This window comes from Gigantopelta aegis, chromosome 8, assembly GCF_016097555.1.
Source record: "Gigantopelta aegis isolate Gae_Host chromosome 8, Gae_host_genome, whole genome shotgun sequence".
Lineage (NCBI taxonomy): Eukaryota > Metazoa > Mollusca > Gastropoda > Neomphalida > Peltospiridae > Gigantopelta > Gigantopelta aegis.
Genome location: NC_054706.1, coordinates 25058916 through 25068417, shown reverse-complemented (window position 1 = coordinate 25068417; position 9502 = coordinate 25058916).

The window sequence follows — 9502 nt, the reverse complement described above, 5'->3', positions numbered from 1 at the left end:
AATAAAACGAGTAGGCCTATATTTTTTATTTAAAACTGTTTAAAAGAAATAATTGGCCTACACTTTGTTAAAGGAAATTATTTCTTTTAACAATTTTAAATAACCCATATATATATATATATATATATATATATATATATATATATATATATATATATATATATATATATATATGCATATATGTATATATACATATATGTATATATATGTACATATATATGCACATACACACACACACACACACACACACACACACACACACACACACATATATATATATATATATATATGAACATTTGTTACAAATGAACAACCAGTAGACAATATATAGACAGTAGTTATATATATATATAACACATCAGACTTGTCTACTGGTTCATTTGTAAGGCTTTTCATCAACAATAAATTTAAGCAAGTATCTTATTAGAAAACTTTACAAAAACTTTAAAACTATTAATTTTATCAAGTCCTTTTTTATTCCTTAAACTTGCTGATATCGGATACATATTAACACATTGTATTAAAATGGAGGAACCTAAATTTAGTTTCCATACATGTTCCATGACCACACATACATTGCTCCCTCTAGCTACAGCATCCCTTTTTAAATATTAGTACAGAACTTAGCCTTTTAAACCGGATACATCTCAAAGTTACTTGGTCCCTCACCTTTGTGGTTCCATCTTCAGAACATTTTGTAGCATTATTTTTTTATATATATATACATAAAAATTGCCATTAATATTTTAATCGCCTAATCCCATGCAGGCCAGGACATAGTTTAATATGCAGTCGATCTAGGATTGATTCCTGTTGGTGGTCCTATAGGGCTATTTCTCATTCCAGCCAGTGCTCTACAACTGGTGTAACAAATGCTACACTATTTATTATCCTGTCTGTGGGCTGATGCATATAAAAGATCCCTTATTGTTAATCGGAAAGAGTAATCCATTATGTGACAGCAGCAGGTTTCCTCCCTAATATTATCTGTGTGATCCCTAAACATGTCCGACTCTATATATCCGTAATTAAAATGACTTGAGTGCATTGTTAAATAAAAGATTCCTTCCTTTCAAATCTAAAACAGTGTCAGTTACCTTTGACAAGAGGCACAGTTTCAAAGGCTATCACTTTCAACCTGATTAATAAACCAGTTAAAACAACAAATTACTGTAAATGGTAACAATACAATGTTTTAATGTAAGACACACATTAACACAATGCAAATATCATTTGATCATTGGTTTATAATGATAATAGAAAAAAGAAAATAATAAATATGTGTTGTCTACTGTTTCTCGATATAATTTTATTGATTTTGTAAAGTCTGTTTTTATTAGAAAATCGAGATCCTGGTAAAAAAAGATTAAATCCAAGTGTTATCAATGTCATCATCACATACTGAATAGCCCCAATCATATTGCATATGGTAGTTTGGAAAGTCAGTGTGTTATCAATGTCATCATCACATACTGAATAGCCCCAATAATATTGCATATGGTAGTTTGGAAAGTCAGTGTGTTATCAATGTCATCATCACATACTGAATAGCCCCAATAATATTGCATATGGTAGTTTGGAAAGTCAGTGTGTTATCAATGTCATCATCACATACTGAATAGCCCCAATAATATTGCACATGGTAGTTTGGAAAGTCAGTGAAAAAAGTTCTGGTATCCCTCTTATGCACAGAAACATGAGATACTGTAGAAAAGAATCGCTGAATCTGATACCAGTGTTCTCCTTAGCATCCCTTAATTCACCCTAAAACTTAAATGCCCTTAATTCATCGTGAAAGGCCCATTTTTCATCCAAGAGTTGCCGGTTCTCTTTTTGTCCATAAACAGGGATCACTGATACCTAGGAAAAAAATAAGAAAATTGGTAAATTTCTATGATATATAAGTATGAAAGTTTTATATTGTGTATATTGAATATTATTGAAATATTTGAATACACATAAATGTATTTGTGAAGACATATTGACATCTGTCACTGATGACAATAATACTTATAAATACAATCAGCTCCCCTTTTCTTTCTTTATTTCCTGCAAACAAATTCAGATAACTTATATAATAAATGCATGTAACATAATTTTTGTTTTTAATAAAATATAATGGCTATCACCAACTTGTGGATCAATATCCAGTTTTATTATTAGTATTTATTTATTTTTAATCCCAAACAAATGATTTCATACACCTGATATCCCACCCTGAAATGTTTATACCTTTTATTTTATTATTAAAAAATCAACTTACACATTACAAATACACCTGTGGATCACTTCTTCAATAAAAAAAGTAAAACATTATAATTAACATATAATATAATTAATAAATGGAAATATTTCACAACCATTTTCATATGAAACAATATATATATGCTTGATTGCACACACACACGTACACACACACAGCTCCCTGTTATTTAATTAAAAATATAAATACTCCAGCCACCTACATATTTTATGGCATAATACAATATAAAATATATTCAGATTTTTGTTTTACCCACTATAATGGATCTGTCAATACAAACAAAAAGTTACATAAAACGTTGTTTGTCGATTGACTGGGTAGGCCTACTGTTCACAGGGTAACTTTGTTTCCATGTCAGTTTGGTGGGGGGCTTTTATTATTATTATTTTTTATTTTATTATCTTTTCAATTTTCATTTCAATAAATACTGACGTGTATTAGTATTACGAATGAATAACATACAACAAACCTTGTATAAAATGACGATCTCCGTTGTGGGATGGGCAAAGTTGATTGTTGTCAGCTTTAACTGTTCAACGTTTCGCTTCCACTGTATTTGATGAAACTAATTTCATAATCCTTACTACAGTGACTTGTGCATCTAACAACAACGTATGAAATTACCATGACAAAATACCATTCATCAAAACTAGTCTACACTGATTTAATTGACGGAAAAACATTCGATTGTTCATTACTACTAATGCCAGTATTGTCAACTGGTTTCTTGCCTACCAGCGCTCACGCGGTACCACGTGATCAAAACATGTGACGTCACCGTGGCTTCTCCTATAAACGTTGTAATTCCAATTTGGTACATTTGTACTATTACATATTTTAACGAATTGTGCTTATATATATATATATATATATATATATATATATATATATATATATATATATATATATATATATATATATATATATATATATGTCTAACTGTTTAATACATTCTGATTTTTTAATGATTACATTTTTTTTTGTAGATTGCTTATAATTTAGTTGTAGAATTTATTTTTATTTTAGGGCAATTTCACGGAAAAGGTTGCAAACTGACAGTTATGCCTAATTAGCTCGCCATATAAAGACAAATACAGTTTAGTGTTGTTTCCTTGTATTTCTTATATACATATAGGTACATATATAATACTTAAATATATATATAGTATGTGAAACATAGCAATGCTACATTGTATTTCTTGAAATGCATATACCAAGTTTGATCAAGATGTGAACAGACTGGATGACTTTCCTGAACAAAATAATAGAGTTGTCCTATTCTGGACATTCAATTGTCAAACATTTACTTCATTAAGAAAACAATTCCGTAAAATTGTCCTTCAATAAGCCACAAGATCTATTAAAATGGTGGCTATAGTACTAGATTGAATGGCGTAAAATGCTAAGTACCTGTATGCATGCTTAAACTAGAGAAATATTTATGGAGCAATCTGGATTATCTTCTAAAAATAATAGTTTAATTAAGAAATGACAGCTTCTACATGCTCATACGTAGTTTAAGTGAATACCTATGGGCCGTACAACTTTATCAACATTTTGACAAATATACAAGACGGTTTTTGTGAAAACATTTTTGAATAAGATGCAGATCTTTTGAATATGCAAGTTTGATTAAATATGATTAAAAACCCCAAACATTATATGCTCAATGTGAACGCCATTCACATTTATTAAATGAATTCTTTCCAATATCACATCGTTATACAATATAGGGAAACAAGCAAACGTAAAACGATCAAAGGAAGGAAGGAAATGTTTTATTTAACGACACACTCAACACATTTTATTTACGGTTATATGGCGTCGGACATATGGTTAAGGACCACACAAATATTGACAGCGGAAACCCGCTGTCGCCACTTTATGGGATCTTTTATATGTACCATCCTACAGACAAGATAGTACATACCATCGCCTTTGTTACATCAGTTTTGGAGCACTGGCTTGAACGAGAAATAGACAAATGGGCCCATCGACGGGAATCAATCCTAGATCGATTGCGCACCAGGCTAGCGCTAAAACGATCAAAGAATACTGTTTAAGATAGTAAGGTTCCGTAAAATGTTTGTCCTTTCCTGAACACGATGGGTGTGTTCATTACAATGCCGGGACGGGACGTAGCCCAGTGGTAAAGCGTTCGCTTGATGCGCGGTCGGTCTAGGATCGATCCCTGTTGGTGGACCCATTGAGCTATTTCTCGGTCCAGCCAGTGCTCCACAACTGGTGTAACAAAGGCCGTGGTATGTACTATCCTGTCTGTGGGATGGTGCATATAAAAGATCCCTTGCTGCTAATCGAAAAGACTAACCCATGAATATCTCAATATCTGTGTGGTCCTTAACCATATGTCTGACGCCATATAACAGTAAATAAAATGTGCTGAGTGCGTCGTTAAATAAAAACGTTTCCTTCCTTCATTACAATGCCAAGCATACAGATATTTGTATATAAGAAATTCTCCAGAATTGGTAACTGGTTGGTAGAATTCATGTCCAAAATTGAAATCTGATTCAGTTGAGGTTTTTAGGTTTTTAGAAGGTGCCACCTCTCTAGAAATGATGTTTCATTATTATTCTGTTTTCCCAAGTTGAAGTAAAGATCTGTCATGGCGTCTCGTATATTATAGCGAGACAAAATCACGGTTCTCAATCTAACAATAGATATACATAATTATAATAACCAGATTACACACCTATACACACACACACACACACACACAGAGACACACACACACACACACACACACACACACACACACACACACACACTGTACACAAATGTGAAAATATAAAAAACCCACAACATGAACATCCAACTTAAATATTTCACAATAGAATATACGGGACCCCACCATTCAATAATTTTACCATAGATCTAAGTTTCATCTGCTTTAGTATTATTCACAAACATGTCCTCTAGCTAATTACATTGTATATGCACCCCTGCGCATGCTGTAACCTCACCGTGGTGCAGGGGTGTAACATTCTCTTTGAGAATGGCCAATACAGCACAAATTGAAGTTTAGAGTAACATTCGGTGTCCGTAAAATTCTGTGATATTTGTATTTGTATTTTTGGCACAGTTCTTTACACTGTTTTTGTTTAAACCTTGAATTTTTATATTGATGTTGATCATCACTTTATTTATTTGCATTACCATAGTTTGACACCCAATAGCCGATGTATTTTTCGTGCTGGGGTGTCGTTAAACATTCATTCATTCATTCATTCATTCATAGTATATGCAAAACTCAAGTCGGTGGCTGTTGTCACGATGTGAGATATGACGGTGACAAAGAAGAGACAAAATATACCAATTAGTCGTCCTGATATGTAACTACCAAGTGAGTGCGTGGGCCTGTGAATTATTGGGCAGGTATGTTGATATTTTTTCTTTCTTTTACCCACCCACCAGAAAAAAAAAAAAAAAAAAAAAAAAAAAAAATTGGACTTTAAATCTTTAAATGTAGAAATTGGACATCTTTGAACACGATACTAATGGTTGTTTAGGATATATTTGATATATTTATGATAGAGTTTTCCGTTTAGAAGTAGTCAAATAATGCATGGTCCAAAAATATGATCTACCATATGCAGTCACCAATAATGGAGAATTACTCGGATAGACGTGTAGGCTACTACTACAATTATATGAATAGAGTACATTTTCCATTAACCAGTCGCATAATCTTACTTTTTAGTTTTCTCCTGACGATGTCAACATTTAGTTGACGAAAATTTAGATTTTAAACTTGTGGTTTTAAATAGAGACATTACTTTTATTATAATCTTACTGTGTAAGCTATGAATATAATTAGAAATAGTCAAATTATTTGTCTTATGTTGATACAGTGCTTTGTTTTAGTAGGTCAACCAGTGATGATGGTCTTTGCTAAGAAAACGTCATACAACTGCATTAGATCGGCCTCGGTGGCATCGTGGTTAAGCCATCGGCCTACAGGCTGGTAGGTACAGGGTTCGCAATCCAGTACCGGCTCCAACCCAGAGCGAGTTCTTAAGGGCTCAGTGGGTAGGCGTAAGGCCACTACACACTCTTCTTTCTCACTAATCACTAACCACAAACCAATTAACAACTAGCCCACTGTCCTTGACAGACAGCCCAGATAGCTGAGGTGTGTGCCCAGGACAGCGTGCCTCAACCTTAATTGGATATAAGCACAAAAATAAGTTGGCCATCATCACTGGTTGACCTACGCAAAATATCAAGTGTTTTTTTGTGTGTTTTTTTTGTAGTGATGTTAAAGGAACTTGGTCCTCAGATAACGTTGTAAGATAATTTTGGTAAAAAATGTAGTTTCTAGTATAAAATGATAATTTCCTAACATGTAGTCACATAAAATTTATTTTGAAATGTACAACCACATACGGTACGAATTTGTCCAGTAGGCCCTACTCCGCATTTTCAAATGTATTTGATACGAGTAAATGCCTATGTTTGTGATCAGCTGAAGTGTTATTCATAAAACATCCTGATAATTCAATGGAATGCATTTCTTAAAGGAATTTGTGAAAACATCGAATTATGAAAATATTGGCTCGTGCACAATGGTCATACAAAGACCCAGTCGTAAGCTCCTGAAGACATGAGGACACCAATCTCTAAATGGATGTAAATAAATGAATATTCTAAGCAAGATACAAGTTTCAACCAAAAGTACAACACAATATTTGTAAGGACCAAGTCCTTTCATTAAAGAGACAGACCCTAGTTTTTAAACACCAAGGCATGTTTTTCACTATTAGAGCCGTTTATGATTTCTCAAATCAAACATTACTTATATTTTATTGTTTAGATTATCCTTGTGGTTCTAATACCACAAAATACATTTTTCATATTTAAAAAAAACGCACATGCATCTGAGAAGTACCAGTTATGAGTCTTGTTTTAGTTTATTTTTAGGGGTATTTTAACGTGACAGGCTCTTGTTTCACTCTGGTGTATTCAAATTTGTTACAGGCTTGTAAATTAACCAAACGTAGTATCCATTATTGTGGGTTGAAACTTGTCTAGGTGAAAAATATACCTTAGTGTTTAAAAACTAGGGTCTGTCCCTTTAAGTATTTTAACTATGATCTAATGAAATATAGTTTCTCTTTCTGTGTTATTGCTGCTTATTAAAATGGTTAATATTTAAAAATATATATATATTGTGTTCTGTTTTTGTTTGGCGGTGGGTAATTTCATTGTTTAAAATTAAAGTTTATTTGATGACACTGGACTGAATATGAAGTGTCAATTACGTCCACAACACATTGTATTTACGGTTATATAGTGTGGGACATATGGTTAAGGACCACAGATATATTGAGAGACGAAACCCGCTGTCGCCACTGCATGCAATGCAGATCATGGGCTACTCTTTTCGATTAGCAGCAAGGGATATTTTATATGTACCATCCCACAGACAGGGTAGTACATACCACGGCCTTTGATATACTAGTCATGGTGCACTGTCTGGGACGAGAAATAGCCCAATGAGCCCATCGACGGGGATCGATCCCACACCGACTGTGCAACGAGCGAGCGCTATACCACTGGGCCACGTCCCGCCCCCTGGGATAAGGAAAGCAGGGACTAGTTAAATCAACACGTAGCTCCTTATAATCTTACAAACCTTGGACGAGAGTACTGGGGGAAACAATCTGCTATATTTGTCACCTAGTTAATCAGGTCCATTTATAATAAAGTTTGTTTTGTTTAACGACACCACTAAAGCATATTGATATATTAATCATCGGCTGTTGGATGTCAAACATTTGGTAATTCTGACTCATAGTCAACACAGGCAACCCGGTACATTTTCTTAATGCAGTAAGAGATCTTTTATAGGCACTTTCCAACAGACAGGAAAGCAGATACCACGTCCTTTTACCTGTTGTAGTGCACTGGATGGAAAGGGAATAAGCCAATCTGTTGAACCGATCCACTAAGGTAGTCAATGCTGTGCCGCAAGAACCGACTGAGCTAAATCCCGCCCCCAGGTCCATTTAAGACCATTTTGAATCGAAAATGCCAAAAATATGAATAATTAGTAACAAGAAGCCATATGCCTAAACGGTTACGTGAGTAAATGGCTTACCAGACTCATGGACTGCAGGACACCCATTTTCCAGCAGGGTCAGAATGAGAAAATCAATCCTTTTGTTTCTCCATGGGTAAAGGAAGCTTCTCGCCACATTTAGATAAAAATGGTCTAGTAGTTGTAGAGAAATTAGTTAAAATGCATTTTTCTTTACAACTTTAATATACTAAACTTCACCATTATTTGGGGACTAACAGGGGACCCAACAAAAAAGCTTCCCACCATTTCTGGAAGTAGATGGGGGGTTTTAATATTGACTTTTGGGAGTAGATTTGTTTTTAAATATTGACTTTTGGGAAGAAAAGGGGAAGGGAACACTTAACATGATCATATCCAGAAGGTTGAAGCATACCCACCACAGACTTAGCCTCTGACATCGCCAGTGACCAATTCCGGGGCAGGAGAGATTTTGGGCTCAACACCTCATGCCCATTGGGGGTTAGGAATGTGTGTGTGTGTGTGTGTGTGTGTGTGTGTGTCTGTATGTGTGTGTATGTCTGTGTGTGTGTGTCTGTGTGTAGGTGTAGGTGTGTGTGTGTGTAGGTGTGTGTGTGTCTGTGCGTGTAGGTGTGTGCGTGTGCATATGTGTCTGTGTCTGTGTGTGTGTATGTGTGTCTCTGTGTGCGTGTGCGTGTGCGCATGCGTGTAGGTGTGTGTGTGCATGTGCGTGCGCCTGCGTGTGCGTATGTGTGTCTGTCTGTCTGTCTGTCTGTCTGTGTGTGTGTGTCTGTGTGGTCAGAATGACCAACTTCATGATTTTGTTTCTCATAAAAACATAAAAACAGCAACCCAGATTAGAAAGTAAACTGTTTGTTTTGTTTAATGACACCACAAGAACACATTCTTTAATTAATCGTCGGCTATTGGATGTCAAACATTTGGTAATTCGACTCGGTCATCAGAAGAAACCCAGTACATTTTTTTTTAACGCAGAAAGATATCTTTTATATGCACTTTCCCACAGACAGGAAAACACATATCACGGCCTTTGACCAGTTGTGGTGTACTGATTGGAATGAGAAAAAACTCAGTCAGATGAATGGATCCACCTAGGTGGTTCGATCCTGCGACGCAAGCACCTCAAACGAGCACTCAACGAACTGAGCTAAATCCCA